The sequence below is a fragment of the Pteropus vampyrus genome, unplaced genomic scaffold (assembly GCF_000151845.1).
Source record: "Pteropus vampyrus isolate Shadow unplaced genomic scaffold, Pvam_2.0 Scaffold9, whole genome shotgun sequence".
NCBI classification, from domain to species: Eukaryota; Metazoa; Chordata; class Mammalia; order Chiroptera; family Pteropodidae; genus Pteropus; species Pteropus vampyrus.
The window spans coordinates 10,913,867-10,927,067 of record NW_011888790.1 but is presented as its reverse complement, the minus strand read 5'-3'; the positions used below and the strand labels follow the sequence as shown (position 1 = coordinate 10,927,067).

At 33.2% G+C, this 13,201-nt stretch overlaps 1 pseudogene; it reads left to right on the top strand.

The window, feature by feature from the left end:
• The first annotated feature begins 6,345 nt into the window (after positions 1–6,345).
• Positions 6,346–6,464, top strand: LOC111730151 (annotated as a pseudogene).
• Positions 6,465–13,201: the final 6,737 nt, after the last annotated feature.

Sequence of the window (13,201 nt, the reverse complement as noted above, 5' to 3'; positions counted from 1 at the left end):
ATTTACAATCAAGTTCTTCACTAATACAATAATGCTAAATGATTATATATTACATATACATTAAAAGTATTAAGTATATAGGTCCTTTGATTGTATATTAGAAAAGTATACCAGAAATCAAAAATAGTTCCTACAGCAGAGCTCTCTAAGGGAGCCAATAGCCCATCTGTATACACTAACACCTCCCTTATCCCCTGAACTGCACTTCAAGAAGAAACATCAATTCCTCACTCAGGCTCTATTCAGGTGTTATTTTAGACACAATTCCCACAAGCATGGCTTGCAGTCAGTATCAGCAAATAAATAGGACTGGTTTTCTAGAAGTAGGCACATTGCCAGTGGTAAGGAATAACATATATAAGAGATTTCAAACAAAGACAGCTGTCTGGATCCATTTTGTACATGGTCAAGCAGAGCTACATATTTTAATATATCCTAAGGACAGTGTTGTGACACTGGGTAAGATAATAATAAAAATTCCTCATGATGGCCCTGTATCATAAAGAAAAATTTATGTTATATTCATTATACACAGCTTTAGGAGACAGGAAGAAAGAAATACATTATTGAAGGAAAATCACCTAAAAATGCATTTGCCTGGAAAACATCATTTCCTGACATGTCAGAAAATCAAGGTATTACCATATCTCAGAGCTTTACATTCCATATCTTATTAAAATAAAATAAAAATAAGCTCTATACAGTTTCGAACATAAAACTTATTTTCCAAATATTCCTGTAAGGGGCACAAATACAAAAATATAAATTATCAAAATGAAAGATCAATCATTCTACTTCAGTGATTTTATATTTTGAAGTGACCATCTATTGAGAATATGACTTAGGTTAATAAGGAACAGAAGAAAATAGTATAGCATGGAGTTTTTATAAGATTTTCCAAAATAGTAATGCACTTTAATCTGACAAGCTTCCAAATAGATGAAATAGGCTGAAATAGTTCAACATTTCTAATACAATAATGCTAAATGATTATATATTACATATACATGCATTTATATTTTATTCTTATGTACAATATCTTCAGGTTTTCTCAAAGCATATTCTCCAGAAATTGCTAAAATAAGAGCCCAAAGTAAATACGATAAATAGAGATCTTCTTGATCAAGAATCAAGTAGGCAAATTCAAATACTTTGATTACTAGAAATATAATTAATAATTAAAACTATATAGATTATAAAAATTGTAATAGAAGTAATGTTTACTAAATGTCAGATATTGTTCTAGGTAAGCATATTATTAGAATCATCTCATTTTTATCCCCAGAACAAGGCTAGCAGGTAGGCAATACTATAATTTCCAGCTAAAGTTGAAAAACCTAAGGCAGAGAAAGCTTCATAAGTTTTTTAAAGATCACACAGCTAGTAAATGATAAAAGATAAGTGTCCTGGAATTCCATCTTCAGAATACACTTTTAACCATACTAAAGCACTATTAAAGAGATCTTTAACTATGCCCATAAAAGAAATAGCTTCATTTCATTTTTATAAAGTTGATGAGTTGAATAGACATAAAAATGATATAAAACAAAATTTTCGAGAATGCTATTTTTCCTTAAGTATTTGTTTTACATATGAAGAAAAACAGAAATATAAGTAGCAATGATTTAATACAAAATAAGGTAAATAAGATACATTCAGTGATCTTCAACATTCTACTTCAGCAATCTCAAAATATTTTACTGTTTTAAATAAGAAGTTACAGAAAGAAAAGCAATATGTTCTTCCTCGAACTGCTGCAAATCCCAGAAGCTGGTGGTCTACAAACAGTGTGCTACTGTATAAATTAACAATATGACAGAGTCATAACCAACATTTTGGAGTCAGCACAGTCAAAAGGCATGCATTAGAAATGTAAATGAGAATCAGCAGAATTTAATTTCTTCTAAAATCTTGGATAAATTTATGTAAAGATATTATTGCTTATGACAGATATATTTTGCCTAGCAACTAAAATATTATGTTTCCAGCTAAACAACTACAACTCTCTAACAAACAGGTAGTAATATTAGATACATCTTGTATGCACTACAATTCTCTGTGGCTAGAAATTTGCAAAAGGTTCTGAGTCACAAAGCTTTTCTTTTACTGAATAGATCATTCAAAGGCACTCTGCGAGTGTTGCTGGCTACTTTAGTTCTGTTTTCATGTTTGAGTCCATCCAAATATCTAATAATTTAAGCAAATTTTTAGAGCCAACTATGAATTATTAAACTTGTAGATGACTTATGGCCTTTCCTCTTCTCTCTACTTTTTGACTAATTTTCTTAGCAATTGCCAGGGGGAAAGTAGAAAGGGGAAATAAAAGAGTCAAAATTTGATGTTATTCAAGTGTGATAATGACTACATTATTCTCTGAAATGTCCATCCCCTGTCCTTGCCCATCTCAGTCTTTTGCTCTGACCTGCCCTATTACAGACCCCCTTTGATTCCACCATCTTCTTGGAATTGAATTCAAATAGGCCACTCTTCTTGGAAATTGATTGTTTTGATTTGTGACCTCCCCAGGTTTGAAGAGTTCATCAGATTCTGGGCCAGACAAAGCACAAAGCAGAATTACATATTTGGAAGCTGAACTCACAAGGCCCGAAGAATGATATGGGCACCTGACAGATGGTCATTTATTCACATATGCACACAATCGATCTTGGTGAAAAAATATTCCTGAGCACCTTTAATGACAAGCTCTTATGTCTTATAGAGAGGGAAGCCTTAAGAGACCTGTAGCGACCCAAGCAGGCTGGCCTCCATATTATTAGCATATCTGGGAACCTGGTGTCATTGGCTTTTTCTGACCTCCAAAGATTCTTTGGATTTTGAAGACAGAAAAGCAAAATTCAAGCCACCTTCTACCCAGTGGCAAGAGCAATTCTATTATTCTAACCAAATGAAAAATAGCCCTAGGCAAGATAGCCCAGGGACAGCTGAATAAGAAATACAATATGGCTAGAGAAATTTATTCATTCCCTCACTCTTTTATTATTTTATCCATCCAACTACTCACCACCATGGTATGGTGTCAACACTTCTGGCTTTGAAGCTGTATATACTAGAGCTCAAATTTGACACTAACAATTACTACTTAAATGTCTTTGTTCAAGTTACCTATTTGTAAGCTTCAGTTTCTCCATCTATTAACAATAGATCAGTCTAGGATAGTTCTGAAGATGAAAACAATTCTTTCATTTAATAAATACTTTTGAACTGCCTTATATGTCCCAGTGACTCTGTGAAGGATGGGGACACAGCAGTGAATAAGAGAGACATGATCCCCGACTTTAGAATAGAAAGAATATTGGCAAAATGCATGGATGACTTTTGCAATTACATGGCAGGTGCTCAATAAATGGTTGCTGATATTGTCACCCTCATTAATATTTATTAATATCATTCTGGGCCCAAATTTTGACAATATTGAGCTGAGAGCTAGGTACCTCTCTCCAATAGGAATATCTATTCCATTGTTCTCTGCACTGTGTCTTGAAATAAAGAAATTCAAATGAAAGTATAATTATGAGAGGAACAGACCCACTGGAACCCCACAAGCATAGATATAACTCCATTGTGAAAAGCACCTTGGCTTTATATAAAGATGGAGAAATGTCTTCTTATGGTTTTTATTTAGGGTTGCAGGAAAGATTTTTCAAATTAAGGGCTGACCAGTGAAAGACTGCCTTATCATTGCTTCTCTACTACAGCTGATTACCTTCTCTGCTTCTGTCACCTTTTTATTAATGCCAATATATGACCAGGGAATAGGACTACTCTCTCATTTTTAAATATGTATGTCTTTAGTTTAGGTGACCAGGTGATCTTTTGCCGGAAACAGAACAAGTAGCCTATCCTGGAAGAGGTATACTCCTATTGGTCCAATTTTCTATTGTCTAGAACAAGTACAAATTTGCCTTTCAAGACCCAAATGGTAGAGTGGTTGGAGAACAGAAGGTCATGGACTGACTAAACAGGCCTTAAACTAATTACTAAAATTCTTAATGGAGAACTAACAAAAAACACACAGTTATCCTATATACGTTGCAAAAGCTATTACAGTGTCAAACTATAGAGACATTCTTGCTGCATTCAGACACATGAGTAGGTACCCGACAGAAATGAAAGAAGAAAAGTCACCAGTTACAGTAAATGAAACAAATTAAGAAAGCACAACACCGTTAAAGGTATTTTTTATATGCAAGTATTTCATTTAGTATTCAAAGTTCCTTCGACATTCAATTAACTGATATTTATTCAATAAACACTGTAATCAGTGACTGTCGAAATCCAGTAGAAGTCCATTTGATTTGAAAATTGGAGATGACTGGTGACATAGAACAATTTCAGTAGAGAAATAATGGTAGAAGTCAGAATGATATTGGGTTAAAGAGGGCAAATGGAGATATAAAACAGGCAAATGTATAATCTTCTTTTAAGAGATTTAGAAGAAGAATGAAAGATTCAGAGAATATAAAGACAGATTCACAGACCATGAGCCTTTAAACTCCAAGATACTTGTGTGTGTGTTTTAGCTTGAGAATGCATGAATGTGTGAGCCTGCATGTGTGTGTGCACATACAAAGGTATGGGCACCCTTGCACACATGTACATTTTAAATCTGGGCCAGACAGCTTGTATCTAGTCTTGGTGAAGAAATCCATGATGAAGGAAAGATTGAAAATTAAATTAAAAGAGAAACTAATTGAAGGATTTTGTTCTTGGAGAGGAAAGGAGGGAACTGGACTAAGAAGACTTAACTTTGGGTAGGAGATGTCTTGTAGATAATTAAAACAAAGGTATCTGGGGAAAAAAATATAATTTTTGATGTAGAACTTACAAAGTATATGGAGTGAATAAAATGAATATTCTTATTTCCAAGAATAAAAAGAATTTCATAAGTGGAAAGACAAACATATGGAAAGTAAAGCTACATATCTTCCCAGATAAACATAAAATGCCATTTGTGGTATAGTATTTTCCTTTATTATTTATACAAAGCAACACTTATGAAAAAGATTTTTTATTTGATTGTCCTAAAAATGTGTTCACAATTTTCATCTTATATAAACACCTTTACTGTCACTAGTAAAAAGCTACTTAACATAGTGGAATCTTTGATCTGTTATAAAAATCAAATTCACTTGATTAAGAAATGTAATAATTTGTCATTTGAAGGATAAGATGTTTTAATTAAAGGCAAAAGATGCTTACTGCACAAATTCAAAAGATGAATTCTATCTCAATAAAAGAGAAAAATAAAAATGTAGCACTCTTATTATCATATAAAATTATGCTCCTTGCTTCCAAAGAATAGGATACAGGTCAGGAAAACAGTAATTTTCCAGTGAAGAAACCCAGCAAATACTACCTTTGTCAAGTGATCAAGGTGAATAGCACCAGGAATAAGTCAGGTTGATACTATGTACTTCCTATTATTAGGTGAGCAGAAGGGAACTTCAGCTCTGTGGTATTCTTCTCCAATCCTCATAGCTCAGTATATATAAATATATAAATTTATGTATTAATAAATATATAATATATTTACATATATATTTTAGACAAAATTAAATTACAAACATTCTAAGAAATAACTGACCAGTATCACTGAAAATGTCAAGGTTGTGCAAAAAAACAAGGAAAGAGTAAAATATTGTCACAGGTCTGAGGAGACTATGAAGTCATGATGATTAAATGTAATGTGCTAACCTAGATTGGATCATTGAACAGAAAAAAAGGATATTTCTGGGAAATTTCATGAAATCCAAATAAATTCTGGAGTTTAGTTCATTTTAATGTGATAAGACAGGTTTCCTAGTTTTGACAAATATACCATGGTTAAACTTAGGGAAAAGAGCATGAATTATAAGGAAACATTCTATTATCTTCATAATTTTTCTATAAATCTAAAATTACTCCAAAATGCAAAGTTTATTTTAAAATAAACTTATTTTCAAAAAAAAAGAAGTTAAATTAAAACTCTGGTATCTATTTCTGAATTACCTCAAATTGCAATTAAACTACTGCTGAAACAGGAGCAATCACGTGCCCAATTAAAGTATAAGAACAAAATAAAAGGTTAATTTTGAAGCAGTTATAAAAATCCTGAATCAAAATTAGCAGTATGAAACCTACTGCCTACATTGTAAAAACTATTCTGTTTATAGATCTTTCCTTCTGTTCTTGAGCTAATTTTTGCCATTTTATTGGACTTAGTTCTAGATGTCTCTCTGAAAATATCATTTACTTATTAATTGACTATATTCTATGGACATAGATTTTATAGCAACTTGAGCCAAATTCCTAGTTGTGCTCTTCAAAGTAAGAAGAGAGACATCTGTCTATGGCCATGCCATCATGAACAAGCCCAATCCCGTCTGATCTCAGAAGCTAAGCAGAGTCGGGCCTGGTTAGTACTAGGATGGGAGACCACCCAGAAAGACCAGGCGCTGTAGGAGTAAAAAAATAAAAAATAAGGAATCGTAAGCTGACAAGGTCCTTGCAATCTGTGAGGTCAACCAAGGGTTGCCTCGCCTAAAAAATAAAAATAAAAACTAAAAAGAATAAAAAAATAAAAAATAAATAAGAGGACATCTTGTTCAAGGAGTCTAACATGAAAAGTAAACGTGTAGACTATGTCCAAAACACAGACTATCACTTGGTTCATCGAATGACAGCATTTATTTAATACTTTCACTCAATCCTAAAATATAGATTTCCTTCTTTAACAGCTTTATTGAGATACAATTCATACACTCTAAAATCCATCCATTAAAAATGTAAAATTCAGCGGGTTTTGGTATATTATCAGAGTCATATGACCAGCATCACAATCTAATTTTAGAACATTTCTGTCATCCCAAACAGAAAACTAACACTGATTAGCAGCTACTCCTTATGATCTATCCTACCCTCAGCCCAGTCAACCATTAATCTACTTTTTTTAAATTAAATTTATCGGGGTCATATGTATATTTCATTGTGTGCTCACAATGTTAAGTTTCTGTCACCATATATTTCACCCCCTTTACCCTTAGCTACCTCTCCTCCCTTTCACTCTAGTAGCCAGTAAACTGTTGTCTGCATACAAGTGTTTATTTCTTTGTCTTGTTCATTTGTTGCTTTCAGTTTTATATCCCACGTGTGAGTGAAATTACTTGGTTCTCAAATTTTCCTGTTTGGCTTATTTCACTTAGCATGATGATTTCAAGATCCATCATGTTGTCACAAATGAAAGTATTTCATCTCTTCTTAAGGTTGAGTAGTATTCCATTGTGTATATGTACCACATCTTCTACATTCAGTCATCTATCGAAGGACACTTTGGTTGTTTCCATGTCTTGGCCATCATAAATATGCTAAAATGAACATTGGAGTGCATATATCTTTACAGATAAATGTTTTCAAATTTGGGGGATAGATATCCAGAAGAGGAATTGCTGGGTCATAGGGTAATTTTATTCTTAATTTTTTTAAGAACCTCCATACTGTTTTCCATAGTGGCTATACCAATTTACATTCCCATCAGCAGTGTATGAAGGTTCCTTTCTCCTCGCAACTTCTCCAACGCTTGTTATTACTTGTCCTGTTGATAACAGCTATTCTAACAGGTGTGAGATTGTATCTCATTGTGGTTTTGACTTGCATTTCCCTGATAGCTAGTAAAGTTGAGCATCGTTTCATATATCTGTTGGCCATTTGTAGGTCTTCTTGGGAGAAGTGTCTGTTCAGGTCCTCTACCCATTTTTAATTGGACTGTTCATTTTTCTGTTGAGTTGTATGAGTTCTTTATATATGTTGGATATTAATCCCTTATGAGAGGCATTGCTTGCAAATGTCTTTTCCCATTCAGTGGGTTGCCTGTTGGTTTTGTTGGTTTCTTTTGCTGTGCAGAGCTTTTTAGTTTGATTGTAGTCCCGTTCATTTATTTTTGCTTTTACTTCCCTTGCCTTTGATAATCTACTTTATATCTCTATAAATGTGCCTATTCTGAATATTTCATATTAATGAAATCATACACTACATGGCCCTTTGTTACTGGATTCTTTCATATAGCATAATGTTTTCAAAATTCATCCACGATGTGGCATGTATCAGCATTTCCTTTCTTTTTATTGCTGAGTAATATTAGGTTGAGTGAGTATACACATTTTGTTTATCCATGTATCAGTTGATACAATTTTTGTCTATTATGAATAATGCTTCTATGAACATTAGTATAGGAGTTTGGGAATAGAAATACTCTCACAGCTCTCAGATGTAGAGCTAGGAGTGGGGAATATTTTGTGGAACTGCCAAACTATTTTCCAAAGTGGCTGCACTGTATTATATTCTCACCAGCAATATATAAGTTTTCTAATATTTCCACATTCTCACCAACATTTGCCATTGTTTGTCCTAAAACATGTATTTTAAATACTTAAAATTTTTCTTGGTCATTTTTGTCCCTACGAAAATTTGTTGTACTCTGCTCTCCTTTCCATGTGAAACTCCTCAGTTGCCAAACAACTCTAAAAATTTTAAATGATATAAACTATACTAAATTCATAATCCACTTATTCCTATTATTTTGACATGATTTTACTTCATTCCTCTCTGACCTAATTACTTTTCTTTCTTTCATTAATAATTACTTTAATATGACTTAACAAAATATAAATTCCTATTAGAGTAATTCTTAGCAAAGCGATTAATGTAACATGCTTTTACATGGATGATAGGAGAAAAATAATTAATTTAGCCATGTTCATAGACTTCTTTCTTTCTCCATTACAAAGAATTGTGTAATTCAGCTTCTTATTTCTGCCAGTAACTCATTAATGGATCGTAAAATCAACTAGATAGGTCATAACCAAAATTTTTGGATAGGGGATGGGGAAGAAAATGGAATGAAATGAAATCTAATAAAATAGAAACGTTAATAGAAATGTATTATTTTAAAATAGAAATGTATTATTTTAAAATAGAAATGTATTATTTTCTGACACTTTTCACTTATTATATGTAGTCAAGAAAGTAAAAGTCACTGTTGAAATATCAGATTTCATTTTCCCTCACTTCTTTCCAAAACAGGACGAATTCTTTCCTAAATTGAATGAATTTAAAAGAGAGAAAGGGGGATATTTTTTAAGGGCAGATACTGAAAAAGGAATTTGAGGAATTAATTTGAAGAGAGAAGAGCTGCGAGTTAGAAAAGGAAAATTTAATAATGCTGATTGTGAGCTATGGATTTAGGTTCTTTTAATGTAGTCAGAGTAAGTAGAAAGTAAAATATATATTTTAATTATTTTAGGCTATAAACTTTGCTTCTTACATGCTATGTTGCTCTGGTACTAAGTAATGAGTTTCTAGATTATTATGAGCCACATAATATGTGCATACTTACAAATATACACTCACTTTTATAAACAAGCATTTATCATTGTTGGAAAGATGACTTAAGTTCTCTATTGAGGGGGAATTTGTCTTTTTTAGAGACGACAGTAGCTTATAGTTAAGAGAATAAACTTTGGACTCAGACAGACTTCAGTTAATTACAACTTTACATATTCAACTACATAAGACTCAATTTTATTTCCAACATCTATTAGGTTGCTTTGAAAACCAAATAATATAAGGTCTGTTATAAAAACAGTACAGTATCCTAGGACTCAGCACACAGTAACTAACCAATAAATGGAAACTATTTTTTATTAAAATTACTTGTCTTAAAAACATTTTAAAGCACATAATCTAAAGATATAGTCGATCTTAATCCAGAGAATACTAGTGATACCAAAAATGTCACTAGTGGAAGCAGACAAGGACAAGCACCATTCCGTTAGTGATTCTAACGGAAATGCAAGTTCAAGAAGCTAATATATTCATAACATTTTTTAAATTGACATGTGACAAGCAAAAAAGATAGTTTGTTACTTGTGTTCCAATTTCCAATAGTGAAAAGCACTTTAAGCTGTAATCAACTGTATAACAGTCTACTGACAGCACAGGAAAATTCCAAGTGTACATCAGCTAGGTATATAGCAACAAAACATATACAGGAAAATAATATTGAAAAACAGTTATAACATGCATTTTATATAACATCGATTAAGTGATACCAAACCTCTGAAGGATGAGCAGACGGGAATAAACACCATTTCTTAAATGTGAAACAACTGGGGAAAGTGAAAATATAAAGATATTATCAAGATAGTCTAGGAAATCAATTACAAAACAAAAAAATGGAAAAACTACTTTAAGCTCATGGTCCTGTTTTAACTTGGCTAAGTCCTTTGTAATCATCATTTCTAAAAATGTTATTCACTGTCCATGGACATCTACATGCTTGCTCACACAAGGGACTTACATACATGTAAAAAAAGTTTCCAATGTGATCCATAATTGTCCCCAGGTCTCCTGCAAAGGTTAGTTTTCTGGGACATCTTTAAATTATCTAATAAGCTGCATATTCCAGTGGCATCTAATTTCAAATAATTCACAGATACCATGACCAAAGTAAATTTGAGACAAAAGTAGTGTCTAGCCTGGTGTCTGATACACAGGAGGAACTCAACAAATGTCTGTTGAAGGAAGGTAAGAAGTCAGGCTCAATAAGATCCATTGTCTTAAATAACAATTATTTCATTTCATTTTCTATTAGAATTTCCCCTAAATTCTAAAACAAAGATTATTTCTACAATTATCAGAAAAAACTACAAACATTCATTGCTTATGTACAAAGATTTATACTAAATATTAGAGCCTCGTGCATTTAAAAGACATAACAGGCATAAAAAGGCAATTAGTTCATGATAATACAGGGGGAAATGATGAGGAAGGATAAAGAGAAAAACAAAATAAAGCTAACTGAAAACCACCAGAGAATATTAAGGTACCAACTTACTTCTCTGAAAATTAATGGTTAAAGAGAAAAAAAACTAATACTATGTTGTTCCTGTTCAAATAACAGTCATAATAACCATGAGGCTAGCTCTGTATACAGGAATTCTACCCAACAAACACAAACAGAATGAAAGAATTAGACTGCCACCACTTTTCCAAATCTAATAAAATAACCAATTCATGCAATAGTCATCAGTGAGTAATAAAACCATTAGGTGCAAAGCCGATGAGCAAGTTTACAAAGAAGAGAGCAGACTATCACCTGTCACCACCTGAAACCAATCTAAGTATCATTAAAAGTCAAATAACCAGACATTGTTAACCGCCAATACAATGAAATGTGAAATACAAAGCACAACTTATGGCTTATTCTTGCAAAAAATATACATAAACCTAATTGTTGTCCTATCAAACTTTCAGTCAACAAAGAACATATAGAATAGAGGAATGAATTAAGTACCTGGACAAAGGAGCAATCAGAAAAATCTAAACTCCAAAATGTGGGACTTTCTACAGGACAACTGACCAATTACTTCTACAAGTCAATAGAATAGGAGCGAGGGAAGAAGGGAGGAAAGCAGAGGGAAGAAGGGAGGAAAGCAGAAAGAAATGAAAGAAATGAACAAGGAATGAAGGAAGGAAGGACAGAAGAGAAAAAGAGGGAAGGAGAAAGGAAGGAAAGAAGTTGGTTGTTATATTAGAATAACCCAGTGGATTTAAAAGGGACTAAAAAGACATGACCAAATGCAATGAATGGATCTAGTTTTGATTTGAAGAAACAGTTTAAAATACATATTTCTTAGATAAGTAAGAATATTGAATTTGAATATGAACCAAGAATGATCTTAAGTAATCACTGCTTTTTGAGTTGATAACTGAATGGTATTTACACCATAACAATGGCGAGTGCCATCTCTAAGCATTATGTAGTTCTAAACTAAGTACGGTAGAGAAGGCAGGCAACTCTGAGATGAGAGACCATGTTTATTTTATTCACTGCTGTATCCTCAGCGCCTAACACAGTGCCACTCAGTGCAACCATAAGCTCACTTAGTATTTATTGAATGACTATATTTAGGATATTCTAAGAGGACATCTCAGAAGCTTGCATGAGAGTTTTAACAAGAGAATAGAAAATAACAGAAAGTTTTTGAGAACATGTAAATTGATTAAAGTGCCTGGAATTTCACGCACATTTGGAAGAAAAGTAAGAAACAGCTGAAGTAATAAGAAGGAACCAAATCATAACTGTACCCCACATGCTATGTTTTGAACTTTGTATTTTACCCTGTTGGCAGAGGGCAATCATTGAAATACTTGACTACATATTAATTAGAATGAGGTTTTAGAAAGTTTTCTCTAAAACGAAGTTGTTCGAATGTCTGCATTCCTGACATTTTGGCCAGGAAATTCTTTGTTGCTGGCACAGGTCTTGTGTACTGTAGGATGTTCAGTGACATCCCCAGCTTCTCCTATTCAGATGCCGGTAGCAACTCCCAGTTGTGACAATCAAAAATGTCTCTAGACAGTGCCAAATTTCACCTGGGGGGTAGGGGGTGCAAGATTCCTCCCCGTTGAGAACCACTGCTAGAAGGTTTGTAAATCAGAGGGTGAAACTCAAGGCAGGAAGGTAGATTAGATGCTACAGTAGAAAGAGAATAAGTGCCTGAACTAATGCAGTAGCATGGGGAAGTGGGAGGGGAGCAGATTCGAGTGACATTTGAGAGGTAAATATAACCTGACCTATTATAGGTGGTGTGTGAGGTTGAACAATGGATCAAAGATAATGCCCAGCTTTCTTAACTGAGCAACTGTATGGCAGGGCTAATCCAACAAAGACTAAAGATGAGAGTGGGCTCATTCGTTCACTCATCCAGCAAGTACTCACTATGTGCCTAATCACTCTCTAGGTGTTAATGTGGTGAACAAAAAATATATAATATCCTTCTCTCATGGAACTTATATTATAATAGAGGCATGCCTGTGAACAAATGCAGGAATAATTTCTGAAAGTGATAACTGCTATGAAGGGATGATGTTGACAGAAATGTTTAAGGAATATGAAGCTAGAGGCATAGAGAGAGATTATTAGCATCGTATACTGATTTTATCATGCAGACTTGGAAATGGAAGCCATGATCTTCAATACTAATTATGCTATTAATTGGCTGCATTACTTTGGAAATGTTACTTGGCCTAAGTCTCAGTTTCCCCAATTACGACATGAAGATAATAATAGTGCTTGCTTAATAGGGTTGTTACAAGTTTTAAGTAGAAAATAATATGTTTGTGTATATGTGTGCAGGTCTGT